We start from the raw sequence: 18,453 nt of genomic DNA, 5'->3' as shown, positions 1-18,453 counted from the left end.
CGGTAGGGCAAAGGGCCAGACAGCTTTCTGCAGAGATTCTGTTCGGCTTAACAGAGAGGAAGATTTGAAATGGAGTAACACCCACCGAGGGCTTGGACTACAGCACAGAGGTTCCTCAGGTCTCACCGTGCTTTGTGAACTTATCATAGAGCTGTGCAGAGCAATGAGGTGTTCTCATCTAGGAGTGCTGTGAAGACTTTGCCAGGTTCTCTGCCCTGAAATAGTGATACCGAGCCATTTTCCTGTTCACTTCATCCAACAAATGTAATAATCATACTAAACGGTAGAGGAAGTTTTAAACAACTATCTTCTTTTGGCTTGTATCAGAAATGACTTGAAGATTCTGCCTGAACCTAAGGGTTACCCTTCTTTCAAAAGGGAGTTGCATAAATCAAAATACTGGCAGTTCCCATGCTGATTTTCTTCCCCTCTCCTCCTTTTGCAAAACATATGTTCTTCAGCTTGGCTAAAGGAGAAAAATTACATCTTTCTTCTAGTCGTACAAGCCAGCAAGGCAGTGCTCTGCATCTTCCCTTGACCACCATGAAGGAAGCAAGATCTCTGGCACCTAGTTAGGAACACCCAGAATTATGATATTCCCAATGGTTCATGCAGTAATAATATATATAGCAGGGTTTCCATTTGTTACTTTTCTGGCATACAGTCATTCTGTGCTGGCGGGCTCAGTATTTAGCAATTGTTCCCTACATATGTGAAAATATTTCTTGGATTAGAACTCGGTATCTGTGCAGCTTACTTGTTAAACGATGCAGTAATAGAAAATTTATTTCACGCTTAATCATTATTAACAGAATCATAACCATGACTGAACTATCTTGGATATGCATATTATATTCAATATCACGTATAACAAACAGCACTGCGTTTAGAATTCCTATTGAGCGTCAATGGTTTAGTTACAACCTATTACATTACACATAATGAATCTCGTAACATTTCACTTACTAGCTTTTCAGTCTATAATAAATACTGAAGTGCAAAAAGAGTACCACGCTCATTTTCATAATAAAAAAGTGCACTGTAGTCATTCTAGTAAGTCTATACAACATGCAGTTTCCAACTTTATGAATCTTCAATGCTTATTTGGCTATAAAAGGAAAGCCATGTCTCCAAATAATGAAGGAAGAGACGGTCCTGGACCACCGTCTGTGGACCACTGGATTCTTTCACTGCTTAAGTTAGGTTTGTAAAAGTTCAAAAAGATCTTGGCAAGAGAAGTCTAATGTGCTAGCTTATTCCTGATGGTAGTACAACTCACAACCATAATGAATTTATTATCTTTGTGAAGCAGCTGCACACAGTAATTAAAAAGCAGCTAAACCTAGCATGCCAAGCACTGTTGGAAAATCATTTGGATCCCCCACACAAAAAAAGAGAAGAGAGAGTGTCAAAGTAAGAACGTACAGTGAGTCTTACTTATGACTGATTAACATCTATGCCACTGAATTAAAAGCAGGATTGAAATAAGGACACAGATAAAACACCTGATATTGCTTCAAAGGGATTCAGACCTATTTTGGGCCTCGTTTAAATAAAAGTTAGTTGTATTTTACCCCGGAACCGGGAGTATGGTACCTGAACTGATGGCTGCAGGAAATACTTAAGCAGACTTGGGGTGACACCAGAGAATCCATCCGTTCTGACTCAGGAAGGGAACAGAGCTTGTGCTGAGCTAAGAGTGAGCTTGGTAAGGAAACTGACGTGTGAGATCCTGTTGTGAATATTATTTTCTGTAGGTAAAGAAATTCATCTTTGCCTAGAATGTGATTTCTTTTTACTTTTATTTTGGAATCATATCTGAAAAGTAGGCTCTGCAAGGACAAAGGCAATGGACTTAGGGGTTCATGAAAAGTCAGAGATCCAGCCTGAGACTACAACCAGGATCTGTCCCAGCCTTCCAGAGAACGGAATGGATTTCTGAGGGAGCACATGTGACCATCTCTCAGCTCCTTTGGAGCTGTGCACTGCCATGAAGAAGCAGCTAAGATCAGTTTGGCGTAGCTGTGTGCTATCAGTTTCTTGATGGACAGAGATCTTTAAGATCTTGCACTAAAATGCCAACCAAATCCAACAGGAGAATGGAAAAACATAAAACAAGCTTTTGACTTCCGCATTGCAGTTAGCCAGCTATAACGAGAAAGAAACACCTCTCGGTTCTCTAGTGATAATTGCTACTGAAAATCCAGAGCATTAGCAGTATGTAAAATCCCACATGGAAAATCCTCTGTGTATTTTCACTGCTCACTTGATAGTTCTCAAAATATTCTGACTTGGCAATGGGTACAAAAATAAAGATCTGATGAACGGTTTCTAAAAAAAAAACAAAACTTGATTTAGGACAGATCCTGTTTAATTCTGTTTGCAGAGAATCCTGCTGCTGGGAGAAACTGATCTTAGCATTGACATGTTAACATAATGCTACCGAGCCTGAAAATGAACCATAAGTATCTCAGCTATGAGAATATTTAAGCAGTACTGGCTGCTACATTTAGCAGATGTGTTATGTAGGTGCATATATTTATTGTATCAGAACCACTCACAGTGGAGCAAAATGTTTGCAGGAACAATTAATATTGCTACTGAGAATCTTTCTCTCACTCTCTCTACATACAAAAACACCTTGGTTTTTGCAACTATTTTGTACCTGCTAATTCCCAGGATGATGCATGTTGAATGCAGGATATTTTAACACCTGGAGAATGGAACAAATCTCAAATTGCTTGTTAAGATGAAATATACCTTAAAACACTCTAAAAAGCAGAATAAGGTGATTATGGCTTTCACAGTTTATGTGAGTACTGCACTCCAACTACTGTGGTATACACGAAGGCACAGTGGAATAAACCGATCCATCTCTCTGGCTTGGGGTTATTAGTTGGTAGGACTATAAAAAGAGAAATTAAGAAAGAGCTCAGCCCTACATCAGTCAGCACAAATGTTAAGAGTTTTGGTTTTTTTTTTTTTTTCCCTAAATGTTTTTAAGTGGTTACAAAAATCCACTGTCACCAGCACTTTGTCCTTTGTTGGAGGACTTGTCATGATACACTATTGCATTTCCATTCATTGAAATAGTTTTAAGAAATTGGACCATATCTCAGGATCACATAATACAGAAAAGATTTGCAAGGTAAGGTTTCCCTTGGGTTTTGTGCTTTTCTCCTGCTTTCTGTTCTGGCTACGTAAGACAGCTACAAAAGACAACTATCTAACTGCTCATTACAAAGCACGAGTTTTGCATCCCCAGGTTCAAATCTAAGTCCTGAAAAAGCCACGCTGGACTTTTATCAGCTGGAAATTACCAACACACAGTGAGGCATAAGATACACAGTGAGGCTCTAGACAGTCTAAACGCAACATGCTCAGCTGAAACTTTTACCTACTTAGAAAATCAGGCAACATTGAAGAATAATTCTAACAGTGGCATGTGTCATGAACAAGATGGAAAAAGTAGCTTTCGTGCTTACATATCAGGCTGAACTTTTTTTTAAAACTTTGAAACTAAACTAGAAGATTTTTGGAAGGGGGACATAATGACAGAGCAAGCTACTACAAGTCCAGTGTGATCATGACACATTTTACAGCTTGGTCTCAGAAGGAAAAAGATGAGAAAGAGGAACACTCAGCTAATAAAGCTCAGACATTTCCTGTTTACCAAAACAACCTATTTCAGCTAAAACAAATCACAGCTTTTCCTTTTAACTTGCAATCTGCATGATTAAAGTCATTGTAGTTCCTTGTAAGTGGGGAAATACTCATCCAAAGCATCTGCAAACAGAAACAAGCTATTCATAGCATATATAAGATATACTGAAAATATGTTGAACCAGATGATAGGAACACTCAGGTAAGTGGGATACGCTACATTTCCCCCAAATCCTTTGGATACTGCCACAAAAAAAAAAAAAAAGGCAACACTCACACCATTCCGGAAGGGAATTAAAGTTTATTTCTTACATGTGAGGTCTAAGCACGTGAGAAATATGTCTGTATGTTTAATTCCACGCTAATATCACAAAATATTTCCAAAACGACGTTTGGGGAAGTCCTGGACTAATAGGAATTGACGGTAATTGTAACAGTCAACACTGCCGCCCAGTGGGGGTTGTTCCAACTGCAATGGCCTCCTTTCTCGGCATCGACAAACGTGTTTGGAGTACATTGTGCAGTGTGTCGTTCCATGATTTTATCTAACCGAATTTTAAGAAAACAATTTTAAAATCCAGCGTTGATCAGCTGTTTCTTCCCGACACAAAGAAATACTGCACAAAGGTAAAGAAGGAAACCAAGCTAGTTAGCGTTATCCAACAGGGCAAACAAAAACATAGTGAGTTTAGTAACAGAAACATTTTGCAAGAGACTTGGCAGATCTTTAAGGGTTGGTAAAAAGAATCAAAACTACCATCATAGGAGATTTTGGATAGTCCACACAGCGTAACAAAGGGTAAAATTCTTTCAAATCAACAACACACAACACCAGTCTCAAAGCATCAGGTGACGTTAGCCTCCCTCTCCCTCTAGTAACTGATCTCAGTCTACACACTTGACGCATACGAGAAGATCTAATCTCATTTTAAAATAACTGGGGTCCTTTTTGGTAGCGTGTGTGTACTGATAAAAAAAGAATTACTTCTCTTCCGAAACAGACACACAGCAAGTGACTGAAGAGATGGAGACAATGCTTAGATTTTCAGAGATTCATCCCAAGAGGACTCACAATGAAAAGCAGTCACTCACTTTGCAGACAGAAGATGAAACACATTCATGAGAGAAGAGCGGCTACTTGGATTTCTTGAATATTAACAATGCAGTCATTTTTTTCTTGTACAAGTTTGAATCTTGCAGCCATTTGTCACAGTTTCAAAGAAAGCATTATTAGAAACAGCAAAAAACCTCAATGAAGCAGTAAGTTCATTCATATAAGACAGGTAAAGTGTGCTGTCATTATCTACCATCTTTTCCACAGATGAGCAATGTTACTTAAAACCTTACATCAGCTGGGTTTTAGTAAGACCGTTAAGGGATAACAGTTGGTCCAGCTTAAGTATCGCAAAATGCAGGGGCCTCAGGAATACCTGATTTTATAATTAATTATTCATCTAGAATAAACTACTGGATTTCAATCCTAAATTGCAATAACGCAACACTAACTTACCACGCTTAAATTCTCCCAATAATAATAATACCAAATGGAATAGGAGGAATAAGAAATAAGGTTTTGATCTCCATGTATATATACGTAGCTGGATATTCATATTGAAATTGTATGTGATGAGGCAGACAGGCAGAAGGTGCCGCACTTCTTTACCAAAGGACACCACAGAGAAGACTGAAAAGCACATTTCAGTTAAGAAGAAAAACAGGTAGGCTATGATTTCTTCTTCAGTTTTCCTGATAAAAAACAAACAGTTGCAATTGCTTGCCAACATTATAAAACAAGTGTTTTGTGGAAGTTGTGTTCGTAGATATGCCTTACCACCAGGCTCCTGTGGCAAAATCCCATCTGTATTGGTGCACATTGCTACCCTGAGTCCCCAGGTTTGGTTTGTATTTCATCTGATGCTTGATTAAGTGAACTCTGATGGAACTGCTACTTGGTTTGGCTTCTCCTCTGCCCCCCTGCTGGCATAAGCAGTGGCAGGGTCCTTGTCTTCCTGTTGCCAGCAACACAAGAGGTTTCATGCCAAGCAACTGCAAATGTTTGTGTCAAGGGTCAGCACCATGGCCTCTTGTCTTTGTCACCAGCTCTCATAGCTGATATCAAGTTCTTCTACTCCTTGAGAAGCTTCCAGCAGTCAGGTTGAGGCTCTTCTGTTCACCAAGCTCACTTCCCCCGTTGACCCCAGTAACCTTGACTTGAAATAATTTATACTGCTAAATCCTAAGGTAGTTTAATTGCGCCTCCAGGTACTGATTCAGTTTCTGTGTCCTTTCACCAATCTTGTGTATGTACATGCAGTTGTCAGATGCCATCAAGCTTCACTGTTTTCTATTCCGCACTGACACAGCTGCAGTACTGACCCCTGGGGTACACCACTAATGACTGGCCTCCAGCTGGACTTTACAGTGTTGCTCACAACCCTTTAAGGCTGGCAGTTCAGACAGCTTTCAGTCCGCCCACTGTCCACTTATTCAGTCTGTTATTCGTCAGATTGTCTGTGAAGACGCTACGGGTGACAGCCTCAATGCCCTTACTAAAGTCAAGCTGAAGAACATTCACTGCTCGCATCTCCTCCACGAAGCCAGTAATCACATAGGAGGTAGCTATCAGATTGATGAAGGATGACATTCCCTTCATAAATCCTTGATCAGCGTCTTGTCTGCTCACGGTGGATATTGCTTCCAGGATTAGTTGCTCTATCACCTTCCCAAGGGACCAAGGTAAGGATGATCAACCTGTAGTTCCCCAGATTCTCCCTTTGGCCCTTTCTGACAGGACGGAATGACATTTCTTTCTTCCTCAGGTACCTCCCCCAGTGACCATGATATCTCTCTCAAAGGGAGAACCACCTCCGAGTCTCTCCTCAGACAACTTTAAGGAGTATCTCTAGTTTTGATTTATTAGTTGCAGGCTTCTCACTCCTCATCTTCAAGGAAGCAACAACAGCAGCGTAGAAAGCAAACTACATTTTCATTTTTTTTCCAGGAATAAACCTTTTTACTGCAGCACCAGTCAACCAGTGGAATAAATACTAATTTACAGATTACTAGCCCCTAGATGCTAATGACAAGTCACTCAATAGCAACTCAATAACATGAAGTAATCAAACTTATATCACTCCATTTGCTGGAGGCAAAAGCAGAATGTTGACTTGAACAATGGCCATTTAACATTTAGCCTTTGTTTTGCATGCCCACAACGAAAAGGACCTGAAGGAAAAACGATGGTTTTGCATTTGATCATTCAACAGAGGCATTTCTTGACTTGAAAACTGAGACTAATTCTCTGATCACTATCTTCCAATGCAATTTCCTTGCTCCAAGTCATTCCAGCGAATAGCTAGAAACCTTCAGGAAAGCAGAAATTCAAAGATGTTCAGGAGTGATGGAAGAGCTATTTAATATTGGATAATGTTCTACCAGTTCTAGTGAAGCTGATGTTGTACATTATAGCTCCTGCACAGAAGAGCTCCTCCAGTAAAAAACTAAAATGTGAATTTGTGTTTTGGCCCTCCATTTTTCCTCAGGAAATTCTAAGCCTTTCAGATGATAAATCATTTTTCCCTTCAGTTACTCTAAGTAAAAATGCTGAAGACCTATTATGCTTTTCCAGAGCTTAAGCAACATACAAAAAAAGTGAGATAGCTTTATTCCTTGCTATGAGCCAGAAATGAGCCTGTGGGTAGGCACTATGTGGCAAAAGTAGAAGAAACAGCGTACAACAGATCCACAGAGCTGTGAAGTAGGCTGTTCTTCCCTTTGAAATACTTTTTCTTTCCTCCCATCTTTGCATAATCTTTTATTTTGTTCAAGTGAAGCATCAAGAAATTCTCCCTCCTCTTTTTAATTCCTCTTTTTTTTCCCCCCCTCTAATTGAAAAGAATTGCTGGTACTCAGTTTCTGGTGGGAAAAAACACAGACTGAGGCACAGTCCTGGCTTATGTCTCCCACATTATTCACTCTGATGCAGTTAGAAGCCAATGTGCACTAATTGCTGTGATCTCTCCATTTGGCTTTTAACTCAAACAGCCATCTGCAGGAGAATCTCAGCTGCTTTCAGCAGACAGAAGCACTTGAAAACAGCAACCCCTAACATTGTTTAATTTTTATAACTCTCAGGTCACAGAAGAGACCACTAACCGTTTCAATGAAACTCCATAGGATGGGCTTGGCTGGATGATTTGTTTCTGCTTTAGGATTTAATTTGAACAATATGGACTTTTCCCCATTAGCATAAAATAAATCAGCACTTTGCACTGGTTTCCCACGCATCACTTTCAACAGGCTGCCAACGTTAAGATCATGTGGATAGATGACAAGCACTCAGACTACTTACATCTATTAGAGTCCACTGGTCACATCAGCTTTTGATTTTGATAATCTTTCTATAAGTTGTATATCATTGTTACTTTCCACAGTCACCAGTTTAACATAAGATACGTCTTGTAATTCAGCCACATAGCATATTTAGACAGTCATAAATTCTAATCAGGTAGAAAGAATTAGAATGCTTTCCTTTAGTACGGGAGTTGTTTTAAACACACCACAGCCATACTTGCAGAATTTCAATATCAAGTATCAGGTTTCATATTTTCTTTCCCCAGCTTTCCATGTTCAGGTCAGTGTATAAAATGCTGCCTTACACATAATGCATTATGATTTTTTTTCATAAGTCTATGATAAATTTGAGTTTTATTGAACCAGAGACCTATTATTTCAGTTCATCTTCAAAATAACGTGGGATGAAACAAACGATCCAAGTTAATAACGGTAAGCTGTTGATCTAGCTGGAAAAATAAAAGATGCTTTTCCACAGAAAGCTTTCAGATTCTGCCTGCATCCCACCCTCACTGCACTGTGCCATAGCAATGGAGCACCACAAGCCGACAAGGAAATGCACTGCATTACTTTAAAAACAAAAAAATAAGCGTGTTCTACATCTTATCAGCTGCACCTCAGTCCTGGGACCCACATGGTGTGACACAATATGGCTGCCTCCCCATGTGAGCTTGCCTGAGGTCACTCACAAATCTCCTCTAAGCAGCTCCACGGTCCTGACCCCATACCTGCAGCCATGCACCACCTTAAGCCTTCCTCCTCCTCACCCCTCACCCTCAGAAGGATGAGCAGCAGCAACTCTGTTGCATCCTATCATGGAGGCCCCATTGTAAAATGGCGGCCCTGTCATAGTGCTCTTCTGTCTCCCTTCAGGAGCTGCTGGCCAGACTTCTTTTTTTTAAAACGGTCACCAAGGAAAGCCTACTGAAGACATTTACCTACGCTAATAAATACGGTGCCATGGAAAATGCTTCACATCTCTATTCAACAAGTTTTTCAAAAAACAGTTTTATCAAAAAAGCAAGCTATTTTAAAATTTACCAATTCCTGTGCCCGTTGCATTTGTGCAATCGCTGAGTGGGCAGTGCTGTTAGATGAACCTCATTAACCAGTGAACCTTTTCTGAGTTCAGAATTATAACGTGGCCGCAGCTTTGCAACTGGTGTGCATCAGGCATACAGCATCAGTAACTGGCCCATGATGGACAGAGGGCCTGACACACTTCCTTATGTGCAAAAAAAAAAAATCTGAATAAGTAAATGCCATTTTTACTTGTGCAACCACAAGCTTTGCCACAACACTTAAGAATAACCATGTTTTCTGAATTTTCCTTTTTTGAAGTGGGTACGTCCTAAACTATTCATGAAATACGACACAGGATACAGACATTTGAAGAGATTTACAAGGAGGAAAAAAAAAAAAAGAAAGATAAAACTAACCAGAAACTCAGCTATGGCATGCACACAGGAAAAGAATGTTAATTCCTGCATTTAGTTACAGCAGACAGTATTGGCAATCTTCTGGGTGTGTCTGTATGAAGAGCTTTGCTAAAAACTGTTTTGAAAACTACAGCAGAGGTTCCAAATATTTACAAAACATTTAGAAAGACAGACTACCACTCAGCTTCCTGCAGCAAGTGAAAATATGTATCCCACCTCTAGTAAGGGGCTTTACCTATACGTAGACATTTCTATGATCATCTTTTTTTCAGCTCTGGTTATCTCCAGTCTGAATTATCTGCAAGTCTTCTTAACAATATACAGACTGCATGAGACATCTGTAAACATACAAACCAGCTTTAGCTACAAAAGAAAGATGGACTTGCTGAAGAAAAAAGTTGAGTATGTATCTAAAAACCTACAACAAAACAAACTGCAGATGTGTCTCTAAAACCCACAGCAGATTAAATATGCACTTTTTTTCTAAACACTTCATGTTTCACTTGGCAGCTATAAATCACATTACTAACCCCCAAAAGAACACTTACACCAATGCATCAAAATTTCATGCCGAAACTATTCTCAAAATGAGGGGATTTTTCTTAAGGCTTTTTTTTTCCATGGATAGACTAAACATTTCTAGATTTCATTAAATATACAAATTAGTTGCTGTCCAATGGACAAATCACATAGGTCAGATAGAAAAAAAAAGCTGTTCCACAGTCACATCTGACCTGTCACATATGCACAAAAACATTATACATCCTTGTGAGCAATTTTGATTAAATGAAATACTGAACTAAAAAGTAGCTTCAGATTTTAACACGTGATCGATGTCACGGCATCACTGGAGAGTATCAATTAAAGCTGCAACCAGCTTCTGAGTGCCAAGTTCACCTTTCCTGCATTTGCCAAAGATTTCAGTAATGTAACAGCTCAAAGATGTTTTTTTTTTCCTCTTAGTGGCATATCTTCAGAATGTGCATATGCTTCTATTTCTAGAGTAAGGTATAGCTGGGAAAAGGTAGGTCTTTTTTTTTGTGGCAGGAAAGGAGAAAGATTTCAGCCACATACAAGAATTTGATTAAGATGAAGAAACCCCAGTTCTCCAAAACCAAAAACATTAAACTCTGCCTGAAGATCTTCCATGAAACAATTCGTGCAGTCTTCATATTTTCAGTCTGTCTCTAGAGTGATGACTGAAGATTTACAGGATTGTCTGATCTGCCTTGAAATTTGGGTTCTCCTTTAGCCTGTTTAATTCCCAAATTCCATTCCAACCAAGGAAAGACAATTTTGATCAAGAAGCTGTTGCAACAGCAAATCTTTCAATGAAATCTATTGTAACCAGTGCAATAGACCTAAAATAAGATGCTGAAACTTGTCAACCAAAAAATTAGCTGCAATTATTTATCAGTCTTATCCTCACTGCATCTTCTAAAGCAGGAATTCTCTAAAGCATACGTAAAACATGTTTGCACATCTGCAAATATTTACATCAGCCTGAAGTAAAATATAAGAATATCCCAGTGAAGTTAAAGTGATTGAGAGCAGAAGAAAAAAGATATTTTTTCCTCTCAGAAAGCAAGACAATCTGAATTGGTAAAATGAAATAGAAAAAAAAGTTAAGATGGAAACAAACTGGTTTATTTATATTTCACTTTCTGTGCTTTTAAAACTTTTTATGTATCTGATTTACGGTACTTTTTATTTTCCTTTCTATTCCCTGACCAAAAAGGAGTAAGTTCAGTTAAAGCAAGTAAATGTAGAAATGTTAACGTGTAACACTAACCAAGTGTATGCTCGAAGATAAAATATTTCATTGCCTTAAAAATCAGCTTTTTCCCTATTGTGGCTGAAACTACGTGCTAAAATAGACGCATGCTTGATGCAGAGCTTACACACCAAGACTGGTTATTCTGAAACCTAGTTGAAAACTTGAATGTCTAGTTGAATAACTCAGTATTTCAACACCCCATTTTTTTTTATTTTTTTTTTTAAACACAGTTATTTAAATCCCTTAGACGTGTAGGCGTTTTTGCCAATTTCTACTCTCATCTGCTTTCACTAGTGGAGAAGTAATGAGCTAGTTTAGGTATTACTTCACATTTCATTAAGATACTACTTGGAGTTGGGTGAAAAATGAGGGAAAGGCACAGAAGTAGTTTCAAATTATCTACTCATATTTACTAGAACTACAATTTCCTTGGACAAAAACTAGATCTCCAGAAGATCTCCAAAGTCTCCTCCATTAATTTTGTAGGAATACTAGGTGTCTTCTGCTACTTTAGATCCAGAATGTTTAACTCCGTGAAGACATATGCTTAATGGAGTGAGAACAGCTCTTTGAAATAACAAAAATATAATGCCATGGCTAAACAACAGCGTCAGTCTTAACATCTTGCACTACTGCAGGACAGTGTCATTCCACCTCACTATTCACTCATCTACCTCACATTTCCTAAGCTTATTTACAAGGATGTTATGGAAGACAGTGTTAAAAGCCTTGCTGAAGTCAAGATGAACAATATCCTCTGCTCTCTCCTCTATCCAGCCAGTCACAACACCGTAGAAGACTTCAAACTGGTAAAGCATGATTTCCATTTGGTGAATCCATGTTGATTACTCCTGATTAGCTTTTTTCTTCCACTTGCTTGGAGATGACATCCAGAATAAGCTGTTCCATCACTTTCCCCAGCAACAGAGGCGAGGCTGACTAGCCTACAGTTTCCCAGCTCCTTTTTCTTAGCCTTTTTGATAACCGGAGTGCCACTTGCTTTTCTCCAGCCCTCAGGCACCCTTCTCATTCTCCATGACTTTTTGAAGATAACAAAATGTGGCCAGGCAGTCACTTGTGTCACCTCCCTAGCATTTGTGGGTGTATCCCATCGGGGCCCATGGATTTGTGTGCACTGAGTTTGCCTAGTTGATCTCTGACCAGGTCATCCTTGACGAAGGGGAAGTTTTCCTTTCCCTAGGCTCTCTCTTACTTCAGGGTCTGGGATTCCCGAGAGTCAGTCTTAAAAGTAAAGACTGAAGCAAAGAAGGCATTCAGTATCTCCATCTTCTCGGCGCCCCCTGTTACCAGGGCAGCCACCTCATTCAGCAACAGGCCCACATTTTCCCTAGTCTTCCAACAAGCATTTCTTGTTGTCTTTGACCTCTCTCGCCAGATTTAATTCCAAGTGGGTTTTAGTCTTCACATCTTTAGTGTCACATCTCTGCATGCCCTGACAACATTCCTCTACTCCTCCCAAGTGACTAGAGCCCTTTTCCACATTCTACAGACTATCCATTTGAGATTTTCCATGAGCTCCTTACTCATCCACGTGGCTCTCCTGTCACCCTTGCCTTATATCTACTCTTAAGGATGCACTGATCTTTAGCTGCAGGAAGCTTGAATGTCAAACAACTCTCTTGGGATCCCTTTCTTTCCAATGCTCTAACCCATGGGATAATATCCAAACAAGTCCTTGAGAATGTTAAAGTCCAGGGTTGCAATCCTATGCACTGCCTTGTTTTTTTTTCCCCCCACGTAAGATCCTGAACTTCATTAATGGCTGCTGCATGCAAGGCTGTCCCTAACCTTCAATTTCCCAACTGATCCTTCCTTGTTTGTAAGAACAAGGCCCTGCAGCAATGAAGTCCACAATAGGCTAACTGTAAGAATTACTGCAAACAAAGAAATACAATTTTGCCTGAAAGTCTAGTCAGGATTTTTTGTTTTTGCCAATTTCTACTCTCAGCTGCTTTTGCTAGTGGAGAAGTAGTGACCTAGTAATTGTCAGAGTTCTCCATTCTAGTAGCATGTTACCTTGATGTAACACAAGCCCCATCCCCACCTTCCCACCTCAGGTAACTGTATTTCATACACTGGAATCTAAAAAATCAGATTTCCTTGAAGTTTCTAGCTGTCCATCAGTTTCACTTTGGTTCTGTGAAGAGATGCGCTCATCTTCCTGTGCAGCACCTGGAGAGATCCTGGTGCTCCAGTTGCTGATGAAAATGCACATGTACTGTAGTAACAGTTATTAGAGAACACTTCAGATAGTTCTACTATGGAATTTCCCACATTTACAATACAAATTTCTATTAAAAGGTTGTTTTTTTTTATTTTGAGAGAAATTCATCAGTCATTTCATGAAGCAAAGGAAGTAAACTCCTTCAACACCATGCACACTGGACTCTGTTCAAAACAGCGTTTCCAAAAATTCTACAGTTTAATGTTCTCTGGAACAGACTGAAGTTAGGTTAACAAGTAAATGAATGATGAAGGGTCAGCAAGAGCTATCCTCAAGAATAGGAAAGAAAGATTATTACTATCATTTCATAAGGATGTAGTGATACTCATTAACTCGCCCAGTTTGCATTGCACCACAAAGATGAAATACTATGAAGCTGAAAAAAAATCATTTTAAAAAAGCTGCTTGTTTTTATAAAATCTACCTGTATGTCCACACAATCAAACTGCAGTGGTGTTGTGCAGAAATCAACACAGAAAGTGCTTCTACCATTCAGAAAAAATACAAGACTTACATTCAGAAATATCCAATCCAATGGACAGAACTCCTATTTCCTTACTCACTCACTATGTAAAATTCAGAGATTGCAAGATTTTTCTATTCCATCATGCCAGGAAATCTAGGAAAGAGAACTGTTATTGAGTTGATTTCAATCTGAAATGAAAGTACCAGTTCACTTGGGTTTTCCTCAGAACTAGAAGACCTTCAAGGGGAAAAAAAGAAATCCTGTAACGATCTTTTCACAAGCTGGTACCAAGCTGCTAACTTACATATAATCGAAGCCTGTGCCCAACAGCTGTGTTTGTAAAGCTGCTGAAGGTACAATTTTTTTTTTTTTTTTTTTTTTAAGGAGAATTATTACATCAATATTTAGGCCAAAATACACCAAGTTCAGGATTGCTTCAACATGCAATCTTGTTTTTCCTTTTACATAAAGACAGTGTTGGTTTCGAGTAATCGGGTCAGATATGAGCTCTTGTTCTGAAACTCACTGACCTTTTATAACGTTTGGGCACTTCAAAGCAATACTCATGACTTTGGTCTGTACTCATCTTTAGTTTTCAGTGGTAAATGCTGCTTCGCATGATTTCACTCTACTTCAAAATATCTCCCTTGCATTTTCTTCTGTCTTGCTCCTGCCTTTCAAGCCTCCAACTCCAATTGTCTTCCCTCCCTCAATGACCTCTTCTCCAACTTTATGGTTATTGGTTGCTTATTATCTTGGCAGTTTCAGTCCTCAAATCTCACTGGCTTTTTTGTATTCTTCACTATTTTATCGTTATGCTCTTCGGGAATTCTTAGACCTATTTCTTCAATTTATGGAAACTATTTATAACCCTGATCTTTTCTGTCCTTCACTCTCACCCTCAGGCATCTGACATTGTCACTAAAGCCTTTATATCTGAACCACAGAATTTATCCCATAGTCTTGCTTAATCTCACCATTTCATTTATTCTTTGCATGTTCCCAGCTCTCACTTTAAATTGAAAACACAGCTTTTGGTCATTACATTTTAAAACTACACTTTTTGATTTCTTACATCTTAACAAAAGGGGACATATGTATTATTTATATTCAGAAAGCGTTTTGATCATGTACTTTGTGTGACTACATAAAATTTGCATTGTTCTATGTATCCACATCACCTCTGTGGGTTCCAGGATTCTGCATGGTTAAAAAGCACAAGGGAATTTTGGAAGACCATATTTTCCACTGACGGCTCATTCTGAGCTGAAATGAGTACACACACAGCAGTGATATTTTTCGTTATGAGTCCAAATGTAATTTTTTTGTGGTAAAAGCCAAGCCTACTCTAGTATTCAAAGGCCTGCTGCTATATCCACTTTCTTCAGTTAATACTTGGCCCAATTACATCTACCTCTAGCTTGACATTCAGCTTCAGGGTTTGTTTGTTGTGGGTTTTTTTTTTGGCGTTATCTACATAGCTGCAAAATACTTAGCGCCAGCTTCCTCTAGTCCGTAGTTGTCATTAAAACATACCTAACATGTCTTAATGACAGGAAACTGAAGATTCTGTGAAAAATATGTATGCTCTCAGAAGAACATATCCTGCCACCAGGCACCACCTTCTGAGGAGGTAGGACTGAACTGTGGCATCTCAGTCATGCAGCACAATCTCACACCAACACATAAGGCATCTCTGTAGGCAGAGGAAGGGATGCTGCTCCATTTCTCAAGCTTGGGAAAATAAAGGAGAAAGTAGGAGAAAATTCCTTGTGTCCTTTTACCACTTGCAGCAGTGTGAAGGGCAGAGAATTAAGTGCTGTAGTAGGATATCAGCATTATAAAGCATACTGCTTGATGAATATGAACGCAATCCCAGATTCCATTTTTTTTCTTAGTTGTCTGGATTTTGTTCAGAACAGAGTAACAAACAGAATTCATTACACGTCCATAAAAATTGATCTCAGGCATCCATCTGTTCAACAGGCTGAATACTTGAATCTAGTACGAACACCTTGGTGAAGAGCAGACAGGAATTACAATACTGTCATACAATTCATGACTTTCTTCTAAGGCCTTTTTAGGCCCCATTCACAAGTACGTTTCACTTGTTTTATCTATGAATTCCCTTCAGTAAGCCATGAAATAATGGTGCACTTAAATCAGAAATGAAAGAAAATTTTAAGATTCTAGAGCCAGGAACATGGAAAGTACAGGGTTGGTTTTTTTTTTTCCCCCCTTGCTTGCAGTAGTTGTTTTCTCTTCTACAACCCATTAGCTTTGCACAATCATATCCTGAGTTGCTGATTCAAGCTGTTTTATGAGAAGTGAACAACTGTGCTTGCCACAAACAACCTCTTCAACACAATACATCGCTCTGATTTACATGCATATAAGTGAAGAGCATTGCTGTTAACCCCCACAGTCTTTCAGGACTGGCCAAAAATTAAAGCAACTCTACCTTTATTTCAAATTCAAGATATCTTTCCTTTACTCTTTAATGGATATTTGCTATGTTCGTATGGGCAAAGAAAATTATTTGAATAGGTGAGAGCAGCATTCACAATTCAGGATTTTTGCAGGTTACACAACTCTGATCATTAAGAGGAGAGCAGACAGTTCAATTGGCATACAGGTTGCAATTTTGCCATAAATTCATGGCCTATGGCCTTAGAAGGCATTGGCAGAGCACCAAACTGAAAGCTCTAGCTTGCTGAGAAGCAAAATCATTGTGGCCGATAAAGATGCCAAACCATCTATTGATGTTCTGGGTAATTTCCATTTGAAGTTAAATTTTCAACTATTTTTCCCATTAACATGCAATCCAGTTGTGTTGCCAACCATATTTATAATCAGCACATACAAAAGTGCTTGATTCCCTCTATTGATTTACATAAGAAAAAAATGTGCTCCTCAGTGGTACTTAGCCAGAACCACTGTTAGTAAAATCTGTGAAAGAGAACTGAGATCTAGATACTGAAAGACACTGAAACTCTTATGATCATTTCTAAAATCAATTTAAGTTTTCTGACAAATAACTAAGCAGCCTGCAACCAAGTAACTATGTTTCTCTTTTGCTTGATCAGTCTAAAATGAACAGCATGAAGTTTCTTCATCTTAGCTACAATGACACAAACTCATCAGGAGCCCAGTGGGAAGAAATCGATTTGGATTCCCCGGGGAAAGAACTGTACGTTGCTGAAGATGTGCCAAGTTTATATTAATCAAAATATATGTATTAAATATTAATGTATATATATTAATAAATCTTATCTCAGCAGCACACAAACTGCCTTTGACTTAAGGTCTTAAATGCCTAAATGGCTTGTTAAAATGATGCATCTCTACCCAAGACCCTTATAAACCACAACAGTGAATACATTAAAATAACTTTTAAAATCAGGGAGTGAATTGAGCAGTAATTAAGGAATTCTCTCTCCCTACCTCTCCACCTTTATCTTTTTCTATCTTCCTAATGTGTTTGTTGCTTCTTAGCCTTGCTGCCATTAAATGAAAAATACGCTACTTCAAGGCAGGTGCTGGTGGGTCATCTGACTCAATCAACTATCGTAAAGAGTCAACCACTAAATCTCTTCCCATGAAAAGTTTAATAATCTCTTTCCCATATTTAGTTCCATTCCAACTGAATTGAACAACACAGGCAAACCAAAGACTTTAACTGCAAAGAAGCCAAACAAAAGGAAGAAAAAGAAAAATTCTAGCCTTGCTGAAGTCAGTAGTAGGAAGCACACTGAATGTAACGAGAGCCAGGATTTCACTCAATAGCATCCTGTACTAGCAGTGTGTGTGTGCGTATGTGCGCGTGCTGAGAAATTACAGTGCAGACACAACCTAAAGTTAATAGAAAGGCACAAGAATTCACACTGCTGCTGATATCCAGTCTACACAATCAACAGGTGTACAGAGGTTAGGCTAAGTAGGTTTACTGCAGAGGAAAGACAAGAAATGAAAAACACTCACCCATGTTGTAGGCTCGCAATAAATTCCACAAGGAGCAATCTCTAGAAAGAGAACCTTCCTCAGTGGCAGTCAGAACTTAAATGGGATCTAGGAGAGGTGGAGCCAGGCTCTGGCGCTTCTGATCACACAGCTGAATTGTCTTCACCTGTGCTCCCACGGCTGATTCATTGCTTGCCTCAGGTGGTCAATCAGAGGTTCAGGTCCCGATCAACAGTTCCCATACACAGTCTCATCAGAATTAGCATACAGAACTCATCGATATATATGTTTTCAAACTGTTGAATCAGTTTTGTTTCTTGCTTCCAGAAAGGTTTTGCTAATTTAAAGCAAGTTTTAGTAAATCTATGCAAACTACTTGTCACAACTTGGATCAAATAAGTCAGTACTAAAGCTTGTAAATTACGCAAAAAAGCTGCCGATCCCTTAATTGCATAGTAGATATATTTCCTATCTCCACTTGCGAATTTTTGCTCGTTTGCTGTTGTAAGCAATCATTAACAAACAGTCTACACTGAGACAATGATGAGAA

General features: G+C 39.0%; 1 long non-coding RNA gene across 3 annotated transcripts in view; it reads right to left on the bottom strand.

Annotated features, from left to right (window-relative positions):
* Positions 1 to 18,124, bottom strand: part of LOC149918045 (uncharacterized) — a 29,929-nt gene extending 11,805 nt beyond the window's left edge. For all 3 annotated transcript variants that reach the window (XR_016466311.1, XR_016466312.1, XR_016466310.1), the window contains exon 1: positions 17,925 to 18,124. This is a non-coding gene — a long non-coding RNA (uncharacterized LOC149918045). The remainder of the gene's footprint in view (positions 1 to 17,924) is intronic.
* Positions 18,125 to 18,453: the final 329 nt, after the last annotated feature.

Source organism: Phasianus colchicus, chromosome 4 (assembly GCF_987193195.1).
Source record: "Phasianus colchicus chromosome 4, bPhaCol1.hap1.1, whole genome shotgun sequence".
Classification (NCBI taxonomy): domain Eukaryota; kingdom Metazoa; phylum Chordata; class Aves; order Galliformes; family Phasianidae; genus Phasianus; species Phasianus colchicus.
Note: the sequence above shows the minus strand (reverse complement) of the source record. Positions and strands in the feature narration are given on the sequence as shown.